Source organism: Ahaetulla prasina, chromosome 2 (assembly GCF_028640845.1).
Source record: "Ahaetulla prasina isolate Xishuangbanna chromosome 2, ASM2864084v1, whole genome shotgun sequence".
In the NCBI taxonomy this organism is placed as follows: Eukaryota; Metazoa; Chordata; class Lepidosauria; order Squamata; family Colubridae; genus Ahaetulla; species Ahaetulla prasina.
In genome coordinates this window covers 300,021,439-300,036,167 of record NC_080540.1, presented here as the reverse complement: position 1 = coordinate 300,036,167, position 14,729 = coordinate 300,021,439, and the positions used below count along the sequence as shown (strand labels likewise).

At 42.6% G+C, this 14,729-nt stretch overlaps 1 protein-coding gene across 45 annotated transcripts in view; it reads right to left on the bottom strand.

Moving 5' to 3' along the window:
• The window catches only part of CELF4 (CUGBP Elav-like family member 4), a 1,066,478-nt gene that overhangs the window by 443,236 nt on the left and 608,513 nt on the right, over positions 1-14,729 (bottom strand). The gene's annotated exons all lie outside the window — the stretch shown is intronic.

The window sequence follows — 14,729 nt, the reverse complement described above, 5'->3', positions numbered from 1 at the left end:
TTTAATTTTGAGCAGGTAGAAGAATCGAATCGAATAGAATAGAATACAGAAAATATGGAATGGAATGAATAGAATAGAACAGAACAGAACAGAACAGAACAGAACAGAATAGAATACAGAAAATATGGAATGGAATGGAATGAATAGAATAGAAACTATGGAATAGAATAGAATAGAACAGAATAGAATACAGAAAATATGGAATGGAATGGAATGGAATGGAATAGAATAGAATACAGAAAATATGGAATAGAATAGAGAAAATATGGAATAGAATAGAACAGAACAGAACAGAACAGAATAGAATAGAAACTATGGAATAGAATAGAATAGAAAATATGGAATAGAATAGAATAGAGAAAATATGGAATGGAATGGAATGGAATGGAATGGAATGGAATAGAATAGAATAGAAACTATGGAATAGAATAGAAACTATGGAATAGAATAGAATAGAATAGAATAGAAACTATGGAATAGAATAGAAAATATGGAATAGAATAGAAACTATGGAATAGAATAGAATAGAAACTATGGAATAGAATAGAAAATATGGAATAGAATAGAACAGAATAGAATACAGAAAATATGGAATGGAATGGAATGGAATGGAATGGAATAGAATAGAATAGAAACTATGGAATAGAATAGAATAGAAAATATGGAATAGAATAGAACAGAATAGAATAGAAAATATGGAATGGAATAGAATAGAACAGAATAGAATAGAATAGAAAATATGGAATAGAATAGAATAGAATAGAATAGAAACTATGGAATAGAATAGAAAATATGGAATGGAATGGAATGGAATAGAATAGAAACTATGGAATAGAATAGAATAGAAAATATGGAATGGAATGGAATAGAATAGAATAGAATAGAATAGAATAGAATAGAATAGAATAGAACAGAACAGAACAGAACAGAACAGAACAGAATAGAATAGAAAATATGGAATGGATTGGAATGGAATAGAATAGAATAGAGAAAATATGGAATAGAATAGAACAGAACAGAACAGAACAGAACAGAATAGAAATATGGAATGGAATAGAACAGAATAGAATAGAAAATATGGAATGGAATGGAATGGAATGGAATGGAATAGAATAGAAAATATGGAATAGAATAGAACAGAATAGAATAGAAAAGAAAATATGGAATGGAATGGAATGGAATAGAATAGAAACTATGGAATAGAATAGAACAGAACAGAACAGAATAGAATAGAATAGAATAGAAACTATGGAATAGAATAGAGAAAATATGGAATAGAATAGAATAGAATAGAAACTATGGAATAGAATAGAATACAGAAAATATGGAATAGAATAGAGAAAATATGGAATAGAATAGAGAAAATATGGAATAGAATAGAAAATATGGAATGGAATGGAATAGAATAGAATAGAAAATATGGAATAGAATAGAACAGAACAGAATAGAATAGAATAGAATAGAATAGAAACTATGGAATAGAATAGAAAATATGGAATGGAATGGAATACAATAGAATAGAATAGAGAAAATATGGAATGGAATGGAATAGAATAGAATAGAATAGAATAGAGAAAATATGGAATGGAATGGAATAGAATAGAATAAAGAAAATATGGAATAGAATAGAATAGAGAAAATATGGAATAGAATAGAAACTATGGAATAGAATAGAAACTATGGAATAGAATAGAAACTATGGAATAGAATAGAATACAGAAAATATGGAATAGAATAGAATAGAAACTATGGAATAGAATAGAATAGAACAGAATAGAATAGAAACTATGGAATAGAATAGAATAGAATAGAAAATATGGAATAGAATAGAATAGAAACTATGGAATAGAATAGAAAATATGGAATAGAATAGAACAGAACAGAACAGAATAGAATAGAACAGAATAGAATAGAGAAAATATGGAATAGAATAGAATAGAATAGAATAGAATAGAATAGAATAGAATAGAATAGAAAATATGGAATGGAATGGAATAGAATAGAATAGAGAAAATATGGAATAGAATAGAATAGAATAGAATAGAACAGAACAGAATAGAAATATGGAATGGAATGGAATGGAATAGAATAGAATAGAAACTATGGAATAGAATAGAAAAGATGCAATTTGGAGATGGTTTTTAAGAATAATTAGGGCAATTTATGGAGAGCAAACAGCACAGATTATAATCAATGGTAGCTTAACAGAACCTTTTAAGATTGCGAAAGGAACAAGACAGGGATGTCCTTTATCACCATTATTGTTTATTTTAACTCTAGAACCATTATTGGATAAAATACGAGAAATAAAGGACTTTAATACCATCTTTATCCCATGAAGTACCATTGTTATACCAGCATATTATGAAGAGTTTATTAAACCAGCGATAATCTATTCCAGATAAAGCTATGGCCCACGGAACGCAGATCAGACAGAATGATGAGAGGTTATTGTTAAAATGTGCAAATCCACGTAATGCAAAAGCTCCAGCCCCACCCCCACCCCATATTTAATTTTTTTTCCTTTAAAAAAATATCCCAATCTTTTTCCTTTCCCCCGGTATGAAGCTAACCTCATGTTTATTGAGTTCAAGACCATATAATAGAACGTAATAGCTATCCATCAGATGCTTGGATCTGTTTTGATTACAAAAAGGGACATCTCGGTGAATCAATCAGGAAATGAATAAGGTTGTGGACTTGTACAAAATCAAGAGGTGTTTTCATGCAAATCTCACCAGCCGTTAAGTCTTTAAGCAAGGAAATTGTAGGTTTTTATCAAGTATCGGACAGGTCTTCCACTGTCATCTAAATAGCCATGGAATATCAAGTGACAGTCGTTAGACATGAATTTCCTTTCAGGACAATCTGCTTAAACCAGAGATGTGAAACTTGATGCTCTCCTGCTAGTTTTTGACTTATGACCGGCTACTTGGTGACTGTTTGAAGGTACAACTGACCTAGATAAGGGGACTTGCAGCCTGGATCTGAAGTTCTGATGGTTGGGTAACCCCCCATCCCTTCACGGCTGTGCAGATGGGCGGTCTCGTATCCTCCTCCTCCATTAATGGTGGGGTGTTCAGTTTTGAGACAGGACCAGAAGGCAAGCCAAGTGTTGTGTCTGCGCCCCTGAGCCGGGCCTCCTGCCAGAAAGTGACTTGGAAAGTGAGGGGAAGGGCCGTCAGCACTTACCCGGGAGCACCGTCTTCCCTGGCTCAGCTCCAGGAGCCAGAGGCAGGCCAGGTGGAGGAGATAACGAGGCTCCATCCCCTGACTCTTCCCACCCCCCAAGCCACGACTCCAGACCCAGCTGATGGCAATCAGGCCTGGCTGGACCCTAGGTTTCCTAGGCAGGAGAGGCGGAACAACAGAAGCAGGAAATGATTACATATAAAGATCTTTTGTATACTGAAAGAGGTAATTTGCAGTTAAAATCTCTGCAAGTATTAAGAGAGGAAGGAAAAATTATACTTGGTTTCAATATGAGCAATTACATGCTAGATGGAAGGAGATCAAAAATTGGTATAGAGCAGAACGAGGAAATTTGGTAAAGCAAATTAGAAATCAGACTCAGGAGCATATAAAGAGATTGTATAATGTGTTACTTGAAATAGATTCTGAAAGGACTTGGTAAAGGACTGTATGACCTGAATGAGTTTTATTGCAGGTTTGAAAGGAAACTACAGCCACCTACCTCCACAACCCCCATCTGAGACACACCAACAACAGCCAAGCCTTCTACAACTGACCCCATTTCATTGGGTTCACAACCCCTAGTGATCACAGAAAAGGAAGTGCAGGACCTATTTCACAGACAAAAGCCTGGAAAAACTCCAGGCCCAGACAAGATAACTCCTTCTTGCTTAAAAGTCTGTGCTGACCAATTGGCCCCCATCTTCACCCATATTTTCAACAAATCACTAGAGATGTGCTATGTTCCTTTTTGCTTCAAATGCTCTACCATCATCCCAGTGCTGAAGAAGGATCACTATCAAGGAACTGAATGACTACAGACCAGTTGCTTTAACATCTGTAGACATGAAAGCCTTTGAAAGGCTAATGCTTTCCTACTTGAAAACCATCACGGATACGCTGTTAGACCCCTTGCAATTTGCATACCGAGCAAATAGATCAACAGATGATGCTGTTAATATGGCTCTGCACTACATCCTACAACATCTTGAATCTCCAAAGATCTATTCAAGGGTCCTCTTTGTAGACTTTAGGAGAAACCCTTCCATACTTCCACCTCTCACAATATTAGACAACACAGTATCAACAGTAGAAACTTTCAAATTTCTAGGTTCTATCATATCGCAAGATCTAAAATGGACAGCTAACATCAAAAACATCATCAAAAAAGGACAACAAAGAATGTTCTTTCTGTGCCAACTCAGGAAGCTCAAACTGCCCAAGGAGCTGCTGATCCAGTTCTACAGAGGAATTATTGAGTCTGTCATTTGCACCTCTATAACTGTCTGGTTTGGTTCTGCAACCCAACAAGAAAAACACAGACTTCAGAGGATAATTAGAAGTGCAGAAAAAATAATTGCTACCAACCTGCCTTCCATTGAGGACCTGTATACTGCACGAATCAAGAAGGAGGCCGTGAAAATATTTATAGACCCCTCGCATCCTGGATATTAATTGGTTATAAACTGAGTATGAGCAGTGTGACACATAGTTATCAAAGAGACAGAAGCAATTTTATCACATTTCATTTTCAAATTATGGTGATGAACGAGTTTCATTTTATTCTAATTTGATTAAAGTAAAATTCTAGCAACTATACTAATTTAAAGAATCAGTTTCATTTAAAAAGGTCCAAAAGCAATGATTAAATGCTAGAAACTAATTACCGTATATACTCGAGTATATACGGCTTATACTGAGTCCCCAGTTTACCCCAGTTTTTGGGGTAAAATTAGACCTCGGCTTATACTCGAGTATATACGGCTTATACTCGGATCGGCTTATATTCGAGTATATACGGCTTATACTCGAGTATATACGGCTTATACTCGGATCGGCTTATATTCGAGTATATACGGCTTATACTGAGTCCCCAGTTTACCCCAGTTTTTGGGGTAAAATTAGACCTCGGCTTATACTCGAGTATATACGGCTTATACTGAGTCCCCAGTTTACCCCAGTTTTTGGGGTAAAATTAGACCTCGGCTTATACTGAGTCCCCAGTTTACCCCAGTTTTTGGGGTAAAATTAGACCTCGGCTTATACTCGAGTATATACGGCTTATACTCGAGTTTTTTTCTTCTTTTTCACATTATACCGGATGGCGCAAACTTGGCGGGCTTTTGCATTAGCTGGGAAGCCCTGCCGGTGCAGTGAGAGGGCGGGCGGGAGCCGCCAGCCTTCTCGGCTGAGGGAGGGAGGAAGGGAGGAAGAAAGGAAAAGGAAAAGAACAGAAAAATAAAAAAAAAAAAAAAAAAAAAAAAAAAAAAACACAGACTTCAGAGGATAATTAGAACTGCAGAAAAAATAATTGCTACCAACCTGCCTTCCATTGAGGACCTGTATACTGCACGAATCAAGAAGAGGGTCGTGAAAATATTTACAGATCCCTCACATCCTGGACATAAACTGTTTCAACTCCTACCCTCAAAACGACGCTATAGAGCCCTGCACACCAGAACAACTAGACACAAGAACAGTTTTTTCCCGAAGGCCATCACTCTGCTAAACAAATAATTCCATCAACACTGTCAGACTATTTACTGAATCTGCACTACCATTAATCTTCTCATTGTTCCCATCACCAATCTCTTTCCACTTATGACTGTATGACTATAACTTGTTGCTGGCAATCCTTATGATTTATATTGATATATTGACCATCAATTGTGTTGTAAATGTCGTACCTTGATGAAGGTATCTTTTCTTTTCTGTACACTGAGAGCATATGCACCAAGACAAATTCCTTGTGTGTCCAATCACACTTGGCCAATAAAAATTCTATTCTATTCTATTCTATTCTATTAAGCCTGGTTTCTCCCAGCCTGTATGTGCTCTTTTGGTTTTTCTTGCCTAAGTGTAAGAGTTTACATTTCTCTACATTGAATTCCATTTTGTTAGTTAGGGCCCCGTGGCCTGGTGCTGGACCAAAACCCAGGAGTTGGGATTTGAAGCCTGGTTTTCGGTGGAGATTTGGCCAAGAGTTAATCATTTGAGGGCAGAATCTGTGCCATCTAAATGGTTTAAATCAGAAACAAAAGGCACTCGCAATGCTCATTTGTGGCAGCTTTGTTCTCATCTCCATCAGACCTACGGCCAAGAGATGGTTACCAGCATACCCACCTGCCTCGTCAACTGGAAACTGCCTTCAAAACGCAAACAAGCTTGCTACCTTTTTCTGACAGAGATGCTGGCGCCAAGTTCCCTGCAGATTTCGCGTTTGGATTCAGAGAGAATCTGTTATATGGCTGTGACTTGGAAATGTGACTTGAAAGAGAGAGATGAAAAGGGAATGGGGGGGAGGGAGGGAGGGAGGGAGGGAGGAAGGGAGGGAGGGAGGAAAAGGAAGGGAGGGAGGGAGGAAAAAAGGAAGGAAAGGAAAGGAAGAAGGAAGAAAGGGAGGGAGGAAGGGAGGGAGGAAGGGAGGAAGAAAGGAAAAGGAAAGAAAAGGAAAGAAAGAGAAAGGAGGAAAGAAGGAAGGAGAAAAGAACAGAAAAAGAAGGAAGGAAGGAAAGAAGGAAGGATGGGAAGGAAGGAAAAGAACAAAAAGGAAGAAGGAAAGAAAAGGAAAAGGAAAGAAAAGGAAAAGGAAAAGGAAAAGGAAAGGAAGGAAGGAAGGAAGGAAGGAAGGAAGGAAGGAAGGAAGGAAGGAAGGAAGGAAAAGAACAGAAAATAAAAAGGGAGGGAGAAAAGGAAAAGGAAGGAAGGAAGGAAGGAAAAGAACAAAAAAGGAAGAAGGAAAGAAAGAAAGAGGGAGGGAGGGAGGAAGGAAGGACGGAAGGAGATGGGAATGAGAGAAGGAAGAAAGGGAGGGAGGAAGGGAGGGAGGGAGGAAGGGGAAATGAGGGTGGGAGATAAGTAGGAAGGAAAGAAGGAAGAAAAAGAAAGAAAGAAAGAAAGAGAAAGAGAGAGAAAAGAAAGAAAGAAAGAAAGTTCTTTGTGGTTCTTTCCTGTTTGAGTAGTAATCAATAAACAATACCCCAAACAAGGAATTACCAACTCAGATGGAGCATCCACAATTTCTGGAGCCAAGCCATTCCACTGGTTAATTGTTCTAATTGTCAGTAAATTTGTCCTTAGTCCTTAGTTCTAGGTTGCTTCTCTCCTTGATTAGTGGCCTAACTGACCAGATGATTGAAGTCAACCAAAGGTTTCTGAAGATCAACAGGGAACAGGGGCCTTGGAGGTCTTCTAGTCCAGGGGTCTCCAACCTTGGCAACTTTAAGACTTGTGGACTTCAACTCAACCACAAGTCTTCAGCTTCAACCACAAGTCTTAAAGTTGCCAAGGTTGGAGACCCCTGTTCTAGTCCAACCCGCTGACCTAGAACCTAGACCAGGGGTCTCCAACCTTGGCAACATTAAGACTTTGTGGACTTCAACTCCCAGAATTCCTCAGCCAGTGTTGCTGGCTGAGGAACTCTGGGTGTTGAAGTCCACAAGTCTTAAAGTTGCCAAGGTTGGAGACCCCCTGCCCTAGACTATTCAAGACAAATTCCCTTCCATTGTCTTCTTGAAAGCCTCTAGTGATGGAGCACCGACAACTTCTGGTGGCAACTACTGTTCCACTGATTAATTGTTCTCACTGTCAGGAAATTCCTTCTTAGTTCTAGATTGCTTCTCTCCTGGATTAGTTTCCATCCGTTGCTTCTTCTCCTGCCTTCAGGTGCTTTGGAGAACGGGTTGACCCCATCCTCTTCTTTGGGGCAGCCCCTCAAATATTGGAACACCAAATTAGAGGGGCTTTTTATTGATTTATTTAAAACGTTCTTCGGTCTGTTTTTGCAAGAGAGGGACAATCTGCTCCCAGCCCCCTTCCCTTCGAGGCTGATGGGTGCAAACCCTGCCCTATAACCCAATCTTCACCCCCTCCTTTCCACCCCCCCCACCCCCATTGCTTCTCATTCATAAGAGCTTTTCGCACATTAATTAAAAATAGCTTTAGCTGGAAAGAGAAGAAAAGGAAGGAGGGGTGGGGGAAGCTAAAAGGGGAAGATTGCAGCAGCCCTAATTAATGGAATTACCAGCTAGTGAAAGCTTTCCTGATGAGCTCTCCTGTTGTTCCTCCTCACACACCCCCTGCATAAAAACATATATATGCAAAAACCCCTCCCCCCCATAAATCTGTTGCTTAGCAGCCAGCAGTGACCTTTCAATGTGCAAGAAAGTACCAACTGGGGTGGGGGAGGAGAAGGAACCAGTGTGAAGCTCAAGAACTCCATCAGAATAGAGCTGGAAGGGACCTTGGAGGTCTTCTAGTCCAGCCCCCCTCCCCCCATCCACTGCTCAAGCAGGAGAGCCTATACCATTTGAGACAAAAGACTGTCCAGTCTCTTTTTGAAAGCCTCCAATGATGGAGCATTTACAACTTCTGCAAGCAAGTTGTTCCACTTATTAATTGTTCTAACTGTCAGGAAATTTCTGCTTAGTTCTTAAAGTTGCTTCTTTCCTTGATCAGTTTCCACCCATTGCTTCTTGTCCTGCCTTCAGGTGCTTTGGAGTATAGGAATTTAGCACCCACCCCCCTCCTAGAAGAATGAAATATTTTAGAAAATATTTAAAAGGCAGAATATATTTCCCTGGATGAGAAATGGAGAAACAAGTTTTAAAGACAAAGCAACTCTCCCGCACCTTTGTCAATGGGCCATTAAAGCCTCAGCCAAGCTCAGTCATTTCCCCCCACCTTTGTCAATGGGTCAGAGGTAGAAACTCATTCTCCCCACCTTTGTCAATGGACCATCATTTGCAACACAATAGGACTCATCTAGCAACAGAAATTCACCACATGGCAAGGCTCAAGCAAGCTTGAGAGACAACCTACAATGTTAGCTAAGACCCCTAGACCACCTGGGAGTTTGACAACCAATCAGGATACTCTTCCTGTGCCCCAGAAAGTTCAAAGCTCAGAAAAAGCATAAAGCCAGGGAGCGCACAGGATCTCATCCCTTTTTCTGTTCAGGATCTCAAGCCATGTGATCCTGGCCACCATTAAACCATCTTTCCAAGCAGCCTCCATGTTTCCAGTGTCTTTGTCCCCACTTGGAACTGAACCCAGATGGATATTTCTTCCAATAGGAGAAGAGCTTGACTCCCTCTTCTTTGTGGCAACCCCTGAGATATTGGGAGACTGCTATCATGTCTCCCCTAGTCCTTCTTTTCATTAAACTAGACATACCCAGTTCCTGCAACCATTCTTCCTAACCAAGACAGAAGCAACCTGGAACTAAGGAGAAAATCCCTAATGGTTAGAGCAATCAACCAATGAAATCGTTTGCCTTCAGAAGTTGTGGATGCTCCATCACTGGAGGCTTTTAAAATGAGACTGGAAAACCATTTGTCTGAAATGATACAGAGTCTCCTGCTGAAGTAGAGGGTTGGACTAGAAGACCTCCAAGGTCTCTTTCAACTCTGTCATTCTGGAAATTAATCAAGAGGAATGGTTTGCCTCCGGAAGTCATAAGTGCTCCATCACTGGAGTTGTTTTTTTTAAAGAATGGAATGGAATGGAATAACAGAGTTGGAAGGGACCTTGGAGATCTTCTAGCCCAACCCCATGCTTAGGCAGGAGACCCTACACCACTTCAGACAAATGGGTATCCAACACCTTCTTAAAAACTTCCAGTGTTGAAGCATTCACAACTTCTGGAGGCAAATTGTCCCACTGGTTAATTGTTCTCACTGTTAGGAAGTTTCTCCTCAGTTCTAGGTTGCTTCTCTCCTTGATTAGTTTCCACTCATTGTTTCTTGTCCTGCCCTCAGGGAGTCAATAGCTTGACTCCCTCTTCTTTGTGGAAGTCCCTGAGATATTGGAACACTGCTATCCTGTCTCCCCTGGTCCTCCTTTTCATCAAACAAAACATCAAACAAAACATACCCAGTTCTTCATATGTTTTAGCCTCCAGTCCCCTAATCATCTTTGTTGCTCTTCTCTGCACTCTTTCTAGAGTCTCAACATCTTTTTTACATCGTGGCGACCAAAACTGGATGCAGTATTCCAAGTGTGGCCTTACCAAGGCATTATAAAGTGGTATTAACACCAGATCTTGATTCCAGCCCTCTGTTAAAGCAGCCTAGAAGCAGCCTCTACAGATCTGGCCATCATTACCAGATAGACCAGGCCAAGAATCAAGGCTAAAGACTGATTACTATTGAGATAGACTACAGTAACAGCACCTCCCCCTCCTCCTCCCCCTTCCTCTTGCTCCTCCTGTGAATGAGGAAGATGTTTGAACTTCTTCCACATATTTTCAGCTTGTTATGGCCTTCCACTCATCACCTTGGTAACAATCTTGCGTATCTTTCTCAAGGTCATCTTCCATTACTTTTTAGAGAAGGGGAGGAAGAGGAGAAAGAAAAAGAGGAGGAGGAGGAGGAGGAGGAGGAGGAGGAGGAGGAGGAGGAGGAGGAGGAGGAGGAGGAGGAAGATATGGTTGAGACTTTCAAGAAGTTGTTAACTGTACTCAGTAGCAATAATCTTTAGTCTTTCTCCCTGTCTCCCTTCATTCCTTCTTCTCCTCCTCCTTCCCATTTAGCCTTCCTTCCTTCCTTCCTTCCTTCCTTCCTTCCTTCCTTCCTTCCTTCCTTCCTTCCTTCCTTCCTTCCTTCCTTCCTTCCTTCCTTCCTTCCTTCCCTCCCTCCCTCCTTCCTTCCTTCTTTCCCTCCCTCCTTCCTTCCTTCCTTCCTTCCCTCCTTCCTTCCTTCCTTCCCTCCTTCCTTCCTTCCTTCCTTCCTTCCTCATTCATCTATCCATCCATCCTTCTTTCTATTTCCTCCTTCCCTCCCTCTCCTTATCCTTCCATCAACCAATCCATCCATGCATGCATCCTTCTTTCCATCTTCCTTTCTTCCTTCCTTCCCTCCCTCCCTCCCTCCCTCCCTCTTAACTTTCCTCCCTCCCTCTGTCTTTCTCTCCTTCTCTCCCTCCATTTGTTTCTTAGCAGGTTAACATCCAATTAATGGGCTGATTCTTAATGGTCGAAAAGCAGTTCTTGAGACCCTCATAGCACCCAACTTTGCCTCTACAAACTCACTCACACAAATGCAATCCCCATATCTGAAAACATTTTCATACTTTAATTTCCATCTCAGTATGGATTTTGGACCTCTGGAACACCTCTTTTGCAAATTGGCTGTCCGTGTTGTCAAGGCCTTTGCAGATTTCATATATAGGAGCAGCCGTTCTTGAAACATTGTAGGTGTAGTTTAAAATTCGATTATATTCAAAAATGTTCTCCGATGATTGCTGGCATCCTTCCTTTCTCCTGGCAAATTATAAGTCTAAATTTAACATTTCAATCAACTGGACGGAGCTAATTGGATAACCATCTGTTCCCCTGGATATGCTTAAAAGGCCAGACTACAATAAATGACAAAGTCATGGGGCTAATAAGGAAGGAAACCTTCTCATTGCACCTGAAAGGGTGGAGGTGGTAAGTTATTTATTTTCTTCCCTACAACCGGGAGTTATTTGGCTGTTTTCTCACTGGAGAAGTCAGATCTTAGGATAGCGACATGTAATTAAGGACCTGCCACAAAGAAGAGGGGAGTCAACCTCTTCTCCAAAGCGCCTGACGGGCAGGAGAACGAAGCAACGGATGGAAACTCATGAAGGAGAGAAGCAACCTGGAACTCAGGAGAAATTTCCTGACAGTTAGAACAATTAATCAGTGGAACAAATTGCCTGCAGAAGTTGTGAATGCTCCAACAACCTGGAACTGAGGAGAAACTTCCTAACGGTGAGGACAATCAACCAATGGAATGGAAGTTGGCTTCAGAAGTTGTGGGTGTCCCATCACTGGAGGCTTTTAAGAAGAGATTGAACAGCCACTTGTCTGAAATGGGATGGGGTCTCCTGCCTGAGCAAGGAGTTGGACTATTGTCAGGGTTCCAAGGAACACCTCCAACGAAAGAAAACTCTGAGGCTAGAAGTTCCTCAAAGTTCCATTTTATTAGAGATGTCAACTTGGAACATCTGGGAAAATCAGAAAGTTTCCAGGTTTTCCCCACCTGAAGGAAAGTCCAAGTCCCTGCCCAGCACCCATGTGTCCATCATGTGGTCCAATCAAAGCACCGTGCCAACTGGAAATGCCTCCCAGTCACACCCTTTCCAAGTGCAGGGCAAGATGTCCTTGACTCTCTGAGAAAGGAATGTTATCATGACTACATATATCACCCTGGCTCCATACAATCCCCTCTCCCAGTTTCCCACAGTAGGAAATGTGGCAGGCCTGAAGATCCAACGAAAAAGATGTCCTCCAGGCCTGACAAGTAGAAGACCTCCAAGGCCCCTTCCAACTCTGTTATTTTTTGTTTGTGACTCCATAGGGATTTGGGGCTGATCCCTTTTTTTAACTTCTTCAGAGCTGAAGGAGCTTCTTGGATGAGAAGTGAAACTTCTTCGAAGAAAAACCACAGAAACTTGCCTCTGGATTCATCACTGGAAGTTTTAAAAAAAGAGACTGGACAGCCATGTATCAGGAATGGTGTAGGGCAGAGGTGTCAAACTCAAGGCTCGGGGGGCCATATCCAGCCCGCGGGCTGTTTAGAGCTGGCTTGTGGGGCCGCTCTGGAAACAGTGAAGGACCAGTCTGAAAATGGAGCCTGGGAGGACTTTGTGTAGTTCTCGCAAGCACTGGTTGCGGGAGGCGGTAACAGTCGAAAATGGAGCTCAGGAGCCCATTTTCACTGGCAGAGCACTCGGGCTACCACAGGTGCCCCCGACATGAGTGACGTCAAGCTGGCCATGCCCACCCCAGCCCCCCAAGATCTAACACAACCCTGATGTGTCCCTCAATGAAATCGAGTTTGACATCCCTGGTGTAGGGCAGGAGTCTCCAACCTTGGTCCCTTTAAGACTTGTGGACTTCAACTCCCAGAGTCCCTCAGCCAGCAAAGCTGGCTGAGGAACTCTGGGAGTTGAAGTCCACAAGTCTTAAAGGGACCAAGGTTGGAGACCCCCTGGTGTAGGGTATCCTGAAGTTGTGGGTGCTCCAACGCTGGAGGTTTTTTTAAGAAAAGAGCGGACAGCCTCCTGTTTGAAATGGCATAGGGCAGTGATGGCTAGCCGTTTTGCCGTTGAGTGCCAAAAGCGGGGAAAGCGCAGAGGGGGTGGTCGCGCACGCGCATGCCCACACCCATAATTTAATATTCCCCTCTCTCTCTCTCACACACACACACACGCATGCAACCTTGCCTGTGCTCCACCCGCTTTTTGGCATGCAATGGCACTGCAGGCTTAGTAGGCCCATTTTTCGCACTCCCCAGGCTTTGGAGGCTTTCTAGGAGCTTGAGGAGGATGAAAACGGCCTTCCCCACCCATCCAGAGGCTTTTTGAAGGCCGGAAATAGCCCTTTTCCTGACTTCCGGTGGGACTGGAAGGCCCGATTTTCACCACCTCCAAGCTCCAGAGCCTTTCTAGGAGCCTGGGGAGGGTGAAAACGGCCTTCCTCACCCTCCGGAGGCTGGAAACGACCCATTTCCTGACTTCCGTTGGGCCCAGAAGGCCCGAAAAACAGTTGGCTGGCGCAGGCGTGCATGCTGGAGCTGAGCTAAGGCAACGCTCGCATGCCCACAGATATGGCTCCATGTGCCACCTGTGGCAGGCATGCCATAGGTTCGCTATCATGGGTGTAGGGTTTTCCTGCTTGAGCAGGGGGGTTGGACTAGAAGACCTCCAAGGTCCCTTCCAACCCTGTTATTCTTGTTGTGTCTCGTCCGCTTTCCCCGCAGCGGGCCCTTCTTATCTGCTTCCGAACGCTGAGGAATGTCCTAGCATGCCTCCCGGCCCCAGCCCTGGCTCCATGCCCAGACAGGCTGAGGAAGAAGAAGCGCCTCCAGCCCCAAGCCCTGGCTCCATGCCCAGACAGGAGGAAGCACCTCCCGGCCCCAGCCCTGGCTCCATGCCCAGGCAAACGGAGCAAATAGACCCCCCCTCCCCCACAGCATGTGAGCCTGAGGAAGGTCAATTACCAACAGCTGCAGACTGGAGCGACCCTCGCTTCAGGAGAATTGATAAGCGGTGTCAACAGAAGGAAGGGAGGGGCAGGCCGGGATAAGTGCTGAGTCATGGAGCCACACCCCATGGCCTATATAAAGGACCTGCTTTCTGGCATTCTCTGAGTCAGGCAAAGTCTAAACATATCTTGCTGAAGTCACTTTCTGGTCTCCTGCCTGCCTTGAGGACTTTGCTAGGACTTTGGCAGAGCTGCAGAAGCACGCCTGATTCGGATTTCCCTGACCCGGCCGTCAGCGGAGGAGTGGGACACGACAATTCTGTCACAACCTATTGAGACTCTATTCTGACTACTACTGCGGTGGTGCCCCCATTCATTTCGAAATCAGCTGGAGATTTCCCCACATCACAAGCACGCTGGTAGTTTTGTAAATAGAAAATTGGCTCATAAATATCTCCGTCAAACAAACTACCCCAATCAACAGGCTTAAAAATTGTAAGGTTTTTTTTAAAAAAAATATCTGAGCCTCGAAATAGCTGTCCTGATTAGGTGGTAATTTTAGATAGGACTTAATGCTTTATCCCAT